Raw genomic sequence first — 11,497 nt, 5'->3', positions numbered from 1 at the left:
AGTAAGGAAAGAAGAACCAGAGTAAATTGGCCAAATAGAGAATTTCATGGATAAGGACCGTCGTGTGTCTATAGAGACAATAAGTTCACAGTTTGATGTCAGTGTGGGAACTGTACACACTATTATTAGCGAGAAACTGAAGATGCCGAAGATTTGCTTGAATTTGCCTCAAGGCTTCTCCATCCTTGTTACAGACTATTTGACCAAGATGGTCATTAAAACAGATCCTCTCTTCCCATAGGTCCTGCGACTTTGGTTATTCCATAAGCCCAAAGAAACCTTTAGATGCTGTCACCATGAGATAATCGATGAGATGAACGAAGTTGTGATACGTAGGACTTATTGTTTTGACTGTCGAGTATATATACCTGACAAAGTTAGACACAGTTAATCAATCGAGAACCACATCTGATATGTAATAGAGAGTCAAAATAGTGAAAAGAATATGCTGTTGTCATTGCCCTAGTGATGAGGATCATTCACACGCTCACACAAGAGGAGTTCCATGAGGCCTTAAAGAAGTTGTTGGAACAGTACAATAAGTTCACAGCAGCCGGAGGAGATTACTTTAAAGAGGACTAGAGTTTCATGCAAATACTATCAATAAAAGTGGCCAGACTCAAAAACAGTCTGGAAACTTATCAAGGGCACCTCGTATATGGCGAATAATCAGAATACATCCTTAATAAAAACGTAAAAAATCCTGTAAAATATGAACATGTCTTTAGTTTCGTTGCTTATGTTTGTGAATTTTTAAGATAGAGATTATTCATATTATTTGAATTTTTCGAACTACTTCTCTCATCTAACCGATTTTCTTTAAAATAACGATTTCATAGGTTTTCGACTATGCTTATTAAGACAATTATTAAGATATGATTTGCATATCAAGTGACAATGTAGCAAGCATATAAAGAGAAAATGCGGCCATTTATTTCTGATTTTTCTTCATTCTTTTGACTGCATACAACCCTACAAGCTGCAGAAAATCATGTTTCTACCAAGTCTTAGGGCGTCTAAGAACAGAAAAGTAACTTATCTTGCCTTTGGTAGCATTTCTGATCACAATTTAAGACGACGGTTTTACAATTGTTAATATTAGACTTGAAAACGATAATTTTGCAGTCAGCTGGGAAGTAGCACCGTGGTATGTTCACAGCAGTTAGTTATTAGAAAAATACTTTGTATATGGAAGTAATGTTTAGGTACACAGGGGAAGAAAGGAACATTATTTACAGTGGTTGTAGACGACGAGTTTTTGCAGTGAATGCTTTACACGGAGGAACCATGGATTGAAGCTTAGTCGAGCACCTGCCATAAAAATAACGATAGATACTAAAAAAAAAAAGACTAGCAAGATTTCTCCTGTGAGAAAAAAAGCTGCAGGATTATTACAACATGAGTGACCGTTTTCAAATATAAGGAGGAGGAGGAGGAGGAGGAGGAACAACAACAACAACAACAACAACAACAACAACAACAACAACAACAACAACAACAACAAATGCAAAACCAATAGATGTTGCACTATCACCCAAGCTCCAACTTCTGTCCCATCGCCGAAATGATGAATCCCTATGCCTGTTTTGCAAGTATTTTCATGTGATGTACTCTGATGGACGCATAACACTTGTGCTCTTTCGACGTACATTACGTATTCGCGACTCAACAGACAAGCAGCAAAATCCCATACCTTTATTGTTGAAGTCCCTAGATTTTGAAAAGCGTTCTACTCTAATAATTTCTTCATTTGAACTGCTAGACTTTGAAATTCTCTCGCTGTTTATTGTTTCCCTGGCTGTACTACCCTGCAGAAATTTAAATGTAATGTGAACAGACATTTTGCTGCTCAACTCCCCATAATCATCTATTTAGACATGGTTCCAAATAGTATCCCTTTTGCAATATCGATTGTTTGGTGTGAAACTGAATAAGAATAAACATCTTAACGTTGTCATATTTCCTGTCATGGATATACATGCGAAATGCCAGTGTGAGGATAGAAACAAAAACTTATTGGCTGAAAAGCGAATGAGACATTTTTCATGCCTGTCCATCAAACAGAAGAAAAAAAAGAAGAAAGCTTCTATTCAGAAAGGTATATCTCATAGTTAGGACTAATTTACACCTGTAATTAACTAATTTACATATCTTGGAGACTAAATAACTTGAATAAAAAAAGCTGCAGGTTAAAAAAGCAGGAATTGGCTTTTAGATAGTGCAAAGAGAGTTTCTTTTTTTCTTTCATTTTAACCCCAAATAAGGCACAGTGATACTATCTGGAACATAATTTGCAAGTATACTATGTAGGGAAGTTGATCTGCAACATATCTACACTCGAACTTCTTCATGTCAGTACAGTACGGAAAGCAGGAAACCGGAAGATAATTCCAAAGTCTAGCAGTCCTAGCGAAGAAACTATTACAGTAGAAAGTCTTCTAGCATCTGGGATCTCTAAGATGTGATTAACTAATTTGAATATCTGGAGACCAAATATCTTAAATAAATAAAAAACAGCAGCTTCAAATAGCAGGAGTTGAAGAAAGTGTTGTTGCCCGAAATTTATCCAGACTCATGTTAGCATTTGAGGAACAAAAAAATTCTATTTAAAGGTTAGATTGACACTGTGCCCTTTTTAATTCGCAGTCCGTTTCTCAGCCTAACATTCAATAAAACCACAAATTGGAACAAATGCATAAACATTGACAAGACTGCTGCAACAAAGCTGGGGTTCCTCCATCATGCTAGGAACACACACTTTCCAATATCTTATATCGTAACAAAGCCACTGTTCACCCATGCATGGGTTGTTGTTGCCACATTTGAATTGGTGGATCAACCGATAGTCTCTTTCTGTTAAACGAGGTTAAAAAACGCCTTCAAGCTAATAAACCCTGCACTGTCTGCCAATCTCACCTCCCTGCCCCATCGCCGCAATCTCGCACCCCTGTTCTTCTTCCAGAAGTATTTAAATGGAATATGACCTTACGAAGTTATAACCTAAGCAACCCATCGACGTAAATACCACCGACTAACAAGCAGTTAAATTCCACTCTTCAACCATAGAGGTGTCGAAATGCTATAAAATCTTCTACTCTAACGGTTTCATTCCTCGAGCCACTATACTTTGGAATTCCCTTCCTTTTACCTGCCTCCATGTCTGTATTAATATGCAAAAATATGAATGTAATGAGAACACAGTAGCCGCTTACGTTTCATTAGCAATTTATATTAGTTGTGATGAATATGAATAAATAAAATAAGATAGCAGTAGTGTTGACTTCTGGAGTGACGAGCAACTTAATAGACCCAGTCTTGCAGCATATTGAGCACATGTGTTTGTCTTCGACAAGCAATAGCTTTATTTTCAAATATTTCTGATTACCACTGTAATGGCTAATTGCGTTTTAGTTTCTGCAGTTGGAAAATAATTTGTTTTTGAATTAATTCACTCGAAAGCGAAACATTTTCTTACTATAATTCATTTCCGCATTGCAATAAAAAAAAAACAGTACAAAACCAGAATCTTTGCATTTGCAAAGAATTGTCATCTGGTCGGATGTTGTTAATGATTATATTTTCTGCACGTTTGTCATAAATGTCTCTTAACATTCCCATTAACTTTACATAACCAATATTGATAGCTTTTCCCATTCTGTGCATGTAAACTTTAGTGCAATACAAGCTTATTTTAAATTTCGATTCTGTCATCACCAATGAGGAACGCGGTAAAAATCAAGTATCATGTAACGTATATTTTTCTCGGCCAAGAATCTCTGAACAATTACGTTTATGGATGGACTTCAAGATTTGTTTATTTGCTAACACGAATATCAGGCGTAAGCCAGGAATAAACAAGGAACTCTGTATTCTCCTGAATCAAGCAATGTACCCCGTACTATTGTATTGTTATAAAAATCCCCACTCAATAGAAAACGTCCCAGCCGCCACAAACTTGAATGAAGTAAAGCTTACTAATTGCTTTAATGCTTAGTGTTAGGGTTAAAGAAGTCGCATTATTTTTACTTCATACACGCTAAATAAATTAGAAAATAACGTAAAATTATTTAAGGAAAGTAAAAAATGGACATTGATTTTACTTTCTTAAGCCTCTATCGCCTTTTTGATTTTTGTCCTTTAGTCCTCACTTTTTATGAGCGGCGTTTCTGACAAAGAGAGATGAATTGCAGTTTTCTAGATCGGAATCTATCCATCAAACACACATCGTTGGTCATTTTCTATATTTTTTGTTAACTTCTTATATCAAGTGGCTTCATTCTTTGTCTGGAGAGATTTTCATAAGAATTTATGTGCATCATGTCTGTCAGCCATTATTCTGAATTGATAATACAACAATAAAAGCTACTTACTATAAAATGAGGGTTGAATATCTCACGAAAACTTAATACGTTATTTACTATTTCGCAGTTTGTGTTGTTTCATATAAGAATTATGACTACTTATCCCCTAAAAAAGAATTTTCTTTGATGTAAATTGAGTATTTATATGTATTACATTTTACTTAGTGGTGCAAACACTTGGCGTTCATATGATTTCCATAAGATATAAAAAATATCATAGTTATCAATCAAGATTATCTATGAAACATTAAGTTAGTAAAAAAGTTAAAAAGCATTAATTTTTCTTTCCCAATTGTTCACTTCATTATCTTTGTTTATCTGCATTTTCCTGCATTTTGCTGAATTGCATGACAAGAATGTATCTGGTCCGCCGGAATATCCAGCTAAGTGATATCACTTGAATTAACAGAACTAGGAAAAGGTGATCTTATTTGTGCGTCGAATACGATATTATTCTGAATTTATGAGGCGATGTCTGTGTGTGTATGTCGAATACGATATTATTCTGAATTTATGGGGAATGTCTGTGTGTGTATGTATGTATGTGTGTGTGTGTGTGTGTGTGTGTCTGTCTGTCTGTCTGGTCACGAATAGGCACCTATATGGTTGACTATTTTTAAAAAACTGATTACATATAATGACAGAAGATGTATCGAGACACAGGAATGGGTATGTTTGATCTGGCAGAACCGTGGTTCATTAAAATTGTGGGGTCTGTATTTGCGCCTGGTCCACAAAGTATGGAAATAAAAAATTAAAAAATAAAAAAAAACGTTTACGAGTGTTTTTGATATAGATGTACATAAGAATACTTTGATTAGTATGTTTTAAATTAAATAGGGATGGTATGATAAAATTGTGGGGGTCTCCTGTCGCGCCTGGCCTCCATAGAATGGAAATAGGCACAAACTTTAATAAAGACTTTTCATATCTATCTGCGTAAGTATACTTTGATAATTATGTTTCTGTTTGAAGAAATATGGTATAATAAAGTTATGGGGTGTTCGTTGGCACCTCACCTCCATAGAATGGATTTTTTTTTTATATAGATCCACAGAATATTGTGATAAGTGTTTCAGTGTGAACAGGTATGATATAATAAATTCTGGGGTTTATCTATTTCATTTTTACTTTCATCATGTTTTGCTTTGGTTTTGATACCCCCAAATTCAACCTAAATTTACAACCCGTCCTTTTCATAAATTATCACCCCGACAAACCCGACAATCCCACCTCTTCACAGTAGAGATCCCTAGATGTAAGAGAGCCTTCTACTCCAGTAGTTTCTTCCCCAGGACAGCTTAACTTTTGAATTCCACAGACAGTCAAAGACAGAGTCAGAAAGTCATAGAGTCAGACAGCGACTTAGAAGAGAGTCTAGTCGGAGACTGAAAGCTGGCGTCCTTTTGGAGGGGAGAGATGGACAATGTAATCGTAAAGGATTGAATCCCTGACCAGCATCATCACCAGCTGGTATGAATAAAAGGATCAGTTATATTTGTAACCTGTTTGTCTACGTGGCTTCATTCCAACTTTGTATAACTCCTCCCCCCCCCAAGTATTATGCGTCCTCACCACCACCATCAATAATGAGCCTCCCCTCATCCGTTGCGTCATATCTCCATATGATAGTATGATAAAAGAATCATCATCACAGTCATCATGATGTACCTAGAATATACATGTCTATAACTCTATTATAAATGTATCCTCCCGTCATAAATCAACATCCCGATATATACACTCTGCCATATATGTACACACGATATAAACACACTGAGATATATATATATAGGCTGAGATAGAGTTCATAATATGCACCCCTGCTATACAACACAACTGGGCAACGCCAGGCGTTCAGCTAGTATATATATATATATATATATATATATATATATATATATATATATATATATATATATATATATACAACACAACTGGGCAACGCAGGGTGTTCAGCTAGTATATATATATATATATATATATATATATATATATATATATATGTGTGTGTGTGTGTGTGTGTGTGTGTGTGTGTGGGTGTGCGTGTGGTATCTCCCTTTTTTCTGTCTGTCTGTCTGCCTCTCTCTCTATGTGTGTATGAGTGGGTGAGGGTGGGGGAAGGGATCTATATGCAATGACATCTTTTATGTGCTCATTTGATGTCTTTAGTCTCTAGATGAGACTACACGTATATGTACCGACGCGCTCTATGGTGGTCGCCTGACCGCTCCACGGTTTTCTAAAGAGATTCTTATTGAACTCGTTTTAATGTGTACAAAATCTGTGCAGTTTAGTTTTTGTGATATTATATACTGTCAGGTCGACGGGGTTTCAATGGGGAGTCCATTGGCCCCTACTTTAGCGGATATTTGTGTAGGATACTATGAATTCGTTCTGTTTAACTCGACAACAAAACCCACTACATATTTCAGATATGTTGACGACACTTCTGCTATTTTTCCATCGCAAGATGAAGCATCAACATTTTTTAATAGGTTGAATTTTTTGCATGGACTCTAAAGTTCACTATGGAAAGTGAGAAGGACAATTCGTTTCCCTTCTTGGATGTTCTTGTCGAACGTTCAAGGGGGGGGCTTTCTCAATACAATATATAGGAAGCCGATATTTACTGGCCTATATGTGAACTGGTTGTCTTTTGTACCAAAATCACGTAAGGTCGGCTTAATTGATACTTTGGTACATAGAGCCCCCATAATTTGTTCGCCTGACAGATTAGACGCCGAATTCGATAAGATCAGGGAAATATTCATCAATAATGGTTATCCTGTTGACCTTATTGATGACTGTATTTTCAAAAAGGTTGCGGATTTTAAATCCCCTAAAAAGTTTGGACCTTTGAAATGCCCGGTTTATTTAAAACTACCGTGGATTTGGGATAAGAGTAATAGACTTTCCAAACAGATTCACAGAAGTATTTACGACTGCTTCTATTCTGTGTCCTTGCGTTTGGTATACACTACGAAACCTGCTTTCCTTCTTTTCGCAAGGATAATTTGCCTTACATCCAAAATAGCAATATTGTATATCAATTTAAATGCCAGTGCGATGCTGGTTATGTTGGGCGAACATCCTTGCATCTTTTGACTCGTATAAACCAGCATGTTCCATCTAAAATCAGACAAGGGAGGATGGGATCTGGTAGTCTCCTGCCTTCTGCAGCCTTAGACTCTGCAATTGGCCAGCATTTGGTTGACAATCCATGCTGTGCAGATAGATATAAAATAGAATGGTTCGAGGTGCTACATAGAACGGACTCCAGAAACCATTTAAAGATTTTGGAGTCTGTCTGTGCCGACAAAAAGAAACAGCGGACGCATTGTTTCTCTTTGGGGAACTTTGAATCTTTTCTCCCGCTTTTTTTTCCTCCCCTCGTTGTGCCAATATTTTAATCGTTTTTAAACGACAATAAATTTAATTTTAGTTTGCCCCCGTACTTTTGGCACATTCAATAGTTCCCCATTAGAACTCTTTAAACTTTCGAGATATTATTATTTTGTTACGCTATCGATTTTCCTCCTGACGTAATGATAGCCGAAAGAGCTCTAAAGAAACTTCCGTGTATTTTATTTAAACGATATATATATATGTACAAATAATATAGAGGGGGTATGGGAACGATTAAGATATATACCCGAGCAGATCCAATGATTTAATAAATTTCTTCTGCCAGCAAAGAGAGGGTCTATATGAAACATTCGAGACTGCCTTTCGGGTTAAAATGGTTAAAATTTTGTTTTTATCAAAAAAATTGATGACTTGGAATTTTATAAAACTTTCTGAAAAGTTGTAACTAACTGATTCCTATATAATTTTGTTTGTCTATACTTCACAATAACTCTTGGGTATGCCCTAGGGGCTTTTTTAGGGCTAATAAAAACACTCCATTTTTGGGACTATTTTACCATATTTGTTTAAAATTTTCTGTGTATGTCTATTTAGCAGTTTTGCATGGTGCTGAACACATTTAAATATGTTAAGGCCTTGGAGACTTTTGGGGCTAAATAAGGGGGCAAATGATAGACTTAGTCATTTAATTTTTTTTTGCTTGGTGCAGAACTCAAATTTACATATGCTAAGGCCTAAAACTGCACCGTTTGTTCATTTTCACCAGGATTTGACATCACATGGGGACTTTTGGGGCTAAATGTAGGAGGTGGCAAATGCTGAACTTAGTCATTTTTTATGCCTCATTCACTGTGCACTCACGGGGGACCATGCATGCTCCACTTGTTCATCATATTTTAATCATACATGTATATCTGTGTGTATCCCTTTTTCTATTGCTGCAGAGTTCACAACACCTGTAGTTCTATTTGGTATTATTTTCTTTTCAAATGATTAACTAATCACGTTTCTCTTGCTTGCCCTTTGATACGATTGTGCTTGATTAATTACAGGTATATTGAAACCTGCAGCAAATCGTTTGAAACGGATAACCAATTATCCCCCTTCACAGTTTGATGCAATAACAGTAGATGACCATGGACACAATACGTCAAGCCACATTTTCGTCGATTCATGAATATTGTTAAGAGGACTTTAACATGACGATATCTTGGCGAATCACTAATTGACAGGCTGATATAATTGGAGGAACTTGCTCGCGGAAAACACACGCACGTATATGCACCCATACACCCACATACATACACATATAGACAATTTGACACGTATACATGTATACATAACCATATAGTAAAGAACCGCGATAGTATGTGACTGTTCTGTAAAAGTAGATTCATGTGTACACACATACTTGCTAGACATGTTGAATGATGATAGTTCTGTCTTTGTTTAATTTTAGTTCAGTCGAAGCTCTAAGAAATTAAGGGATCTCTTTCTTGGACTAACACCTGATCTCTACATTATGTATTCGGCTATCCAATTAAAGTTGTCATTCTCAAACACTCAGTAAAGAAGTAGATAATAGTTTACCATTAAAACAGGTATATCTTTCTAGTATTCTCATGGTCTTACTTGATTCCAGAACAAGAATTCATCTACTCTGGTTGAGTATCCAGCTCTATTCTGTGACTTGAGCTAACATCACTTGGAGACGGTGTACGATTTTTCGTAGAAGCCAGTGTGAGTTATCCATACTGAGGAAATCTATTTTGGGTCGTGTTTACTATGTAATTTTGGACGTTTAGTCGGGGTTTACTTGTAGGGAAAAGTGTCCTCATGCCTAGTTGATCTGACGCACGTCTACAACAGGTGTTGCTTTCTTGGAGTCTCACACCGTCAATATCCACAGCAGAGAGATGAAACTCTCAGGTCATGAATGCATAAGTATAAACATCATAACAATGCAATTTACCATCTCCCCCGATTCAATAATCCGGAATAAAACTAGGGGACAATACTTTGGAATTTCCCCAGTATTATTAGGATTTTAAACAGGCAGAAGTCATTTTTACTGGTTGAAAAGTGTGAGTTTACACTTCTATGTAAAAGTCTTATGCCCCACTGTACTTTCGAGCAACTGTTTTCATAAGTGATTCACAGAAGAAAGAAATATATAAAAATTAAAGACCCCCATCACAATTCAAGCCTGCTGGACTACATATGACGCCATACACATGCTCTATAACTCATACGCCATTCATTAGATTTTTTTATAATTTTCGTTCAACCTCGAAAAAAAAATGGATGACCTCTGTAAAAGTGGTTGCACAGGGAGCCTATCGTAAAGCACTTCATCCACACTTCTACCGAACCAGCATTGGTTTTTATCTAGTGTCAAGATGGCGTCCAAAATGACCAGAAACAACGCCGACATAAGCAAAGAGCTCTTTCAGGTATAGCAACTGCTATTCGCAAATGGTCACATTTACCTTCGGTGTCCGATGAAAAACAATTTCTGGATATGGTATATATGACAACCAAAGAAAATTGTAATAAAATAAAATATAACTTCAAAAACTATTGAATCAGTTCAACCCAAATAAAAGGACAAACGTTCAGTATCTGTTCTGATGCTACATTTTTTCTGTCTTCGTTCAGTTGATGAGAAATCCTTCACGATAGAGACATTTTTTAGTTTTGTTCTTATCTAGAGTACTCCTTTTTGGGGAACTGGATTTCCCTACATTAAAAAGCGACTTTGTGTCTAAATCTGTCCACGTGGAGAGGCAAGTAAATTAGAACATGCACTTTTTCAGATCTAGCATCAGGATTAACCCTACCTTAACCCTAACTTAATTTAAATTGATATAATTTTAAATATTGATTGTCTTTTTACCTGAATATTTTTACGACAGCGCCAAGTGAAGGTGATTTAGTGGTTAACGATGCGAACTGACAATTTGAGTGCGCCAAGTTCGAAGTCGAGTTCTTTTATTAAAAATTCCTAATAGAAAGATATCGAGGAAACGAATGCCAATCAAAAATCATCATTAGGTATGGTGCTCAACAACAACAACAACAACAACAACAACAACAACAACAACAACAACAACAACAACAACAGTGACATTGCGAAACATCACACTCACCAACATTCTCTGCCTCACGGCCAATCTCGAAATGTTTTTCGAACATACCATTAACAAAAATATATCAGAAACATTACCAATTAAAATGAAATAAAAACAAATACTAACATTTCAACAACAGCAATAATATTCTTAAAGTAACATAAAACCGAACATCAACTCTATAAATATCTTATGATCTTTACTGCTAAGTATCTCTGAAGATTGAGCTGGACGAATCTGGAAGTAATCGAGTGAATAGCAACTATAGCCGTTATATCAGCTAGCTTTTGTCCGAAGCAAAAAAAAATAAAAAATAAAAAATAAAAAAATAAATAAATAAATCAAATAAAAATACAAAATAACCAGAAAACTAGAAAGGATCAGAGCCCAAATAGACATACAGGAATCAAAATAGGTAAACAGGAATTGTCTATCTTATTTAATGAAACCTCTCTCTCTCTCTCTCTCTCTCTCTATATATATATATATATATATATATAATTCTTGGTTCGTTCGTTATGAATAAAACGATATTTCTACATTACCAATTCATTGGAAATTTTCAGACAGTCTATCCTTAGAGTCGAGGAATGTTTTTATGTTATTAAACTAAATTAATAATTCAAATCATAAATT

At 35.8% G+C, this 11,497-nt stretch overlaps 1 protein-coding gene across 1 annotated transcript in view; it reads right to left on the bottom strand.

The window, feature by feature from the left end:
• LOC145276692 (RYamide receptor-like) overlaps positions 1-11,497 on the bottom strand; it is a 907,224-nt gene that overhangs the window by 58,567 nt on the left and 837,160 nt on the right. The gene's annotated exons all lie outside the window — the stretch shown is intronic.

Source organism: Euprymna scolopes, chromosome 5 (genome assembly GCF_053919585.1).
Source record: "Euprymna scolopes isolate OS-2025 chromosome 5, ASM5391958v1, whole genome shotgun sequence".
NCBI lineage: Eukaryota > Metazoa > Mollusca > Cephalopoda > Sepiida > Sepiolidae > Euprymna > Euprymna scolopes.
This window is presented reverse-complemented; position numbering and strand designations above follow the sequence as displayed.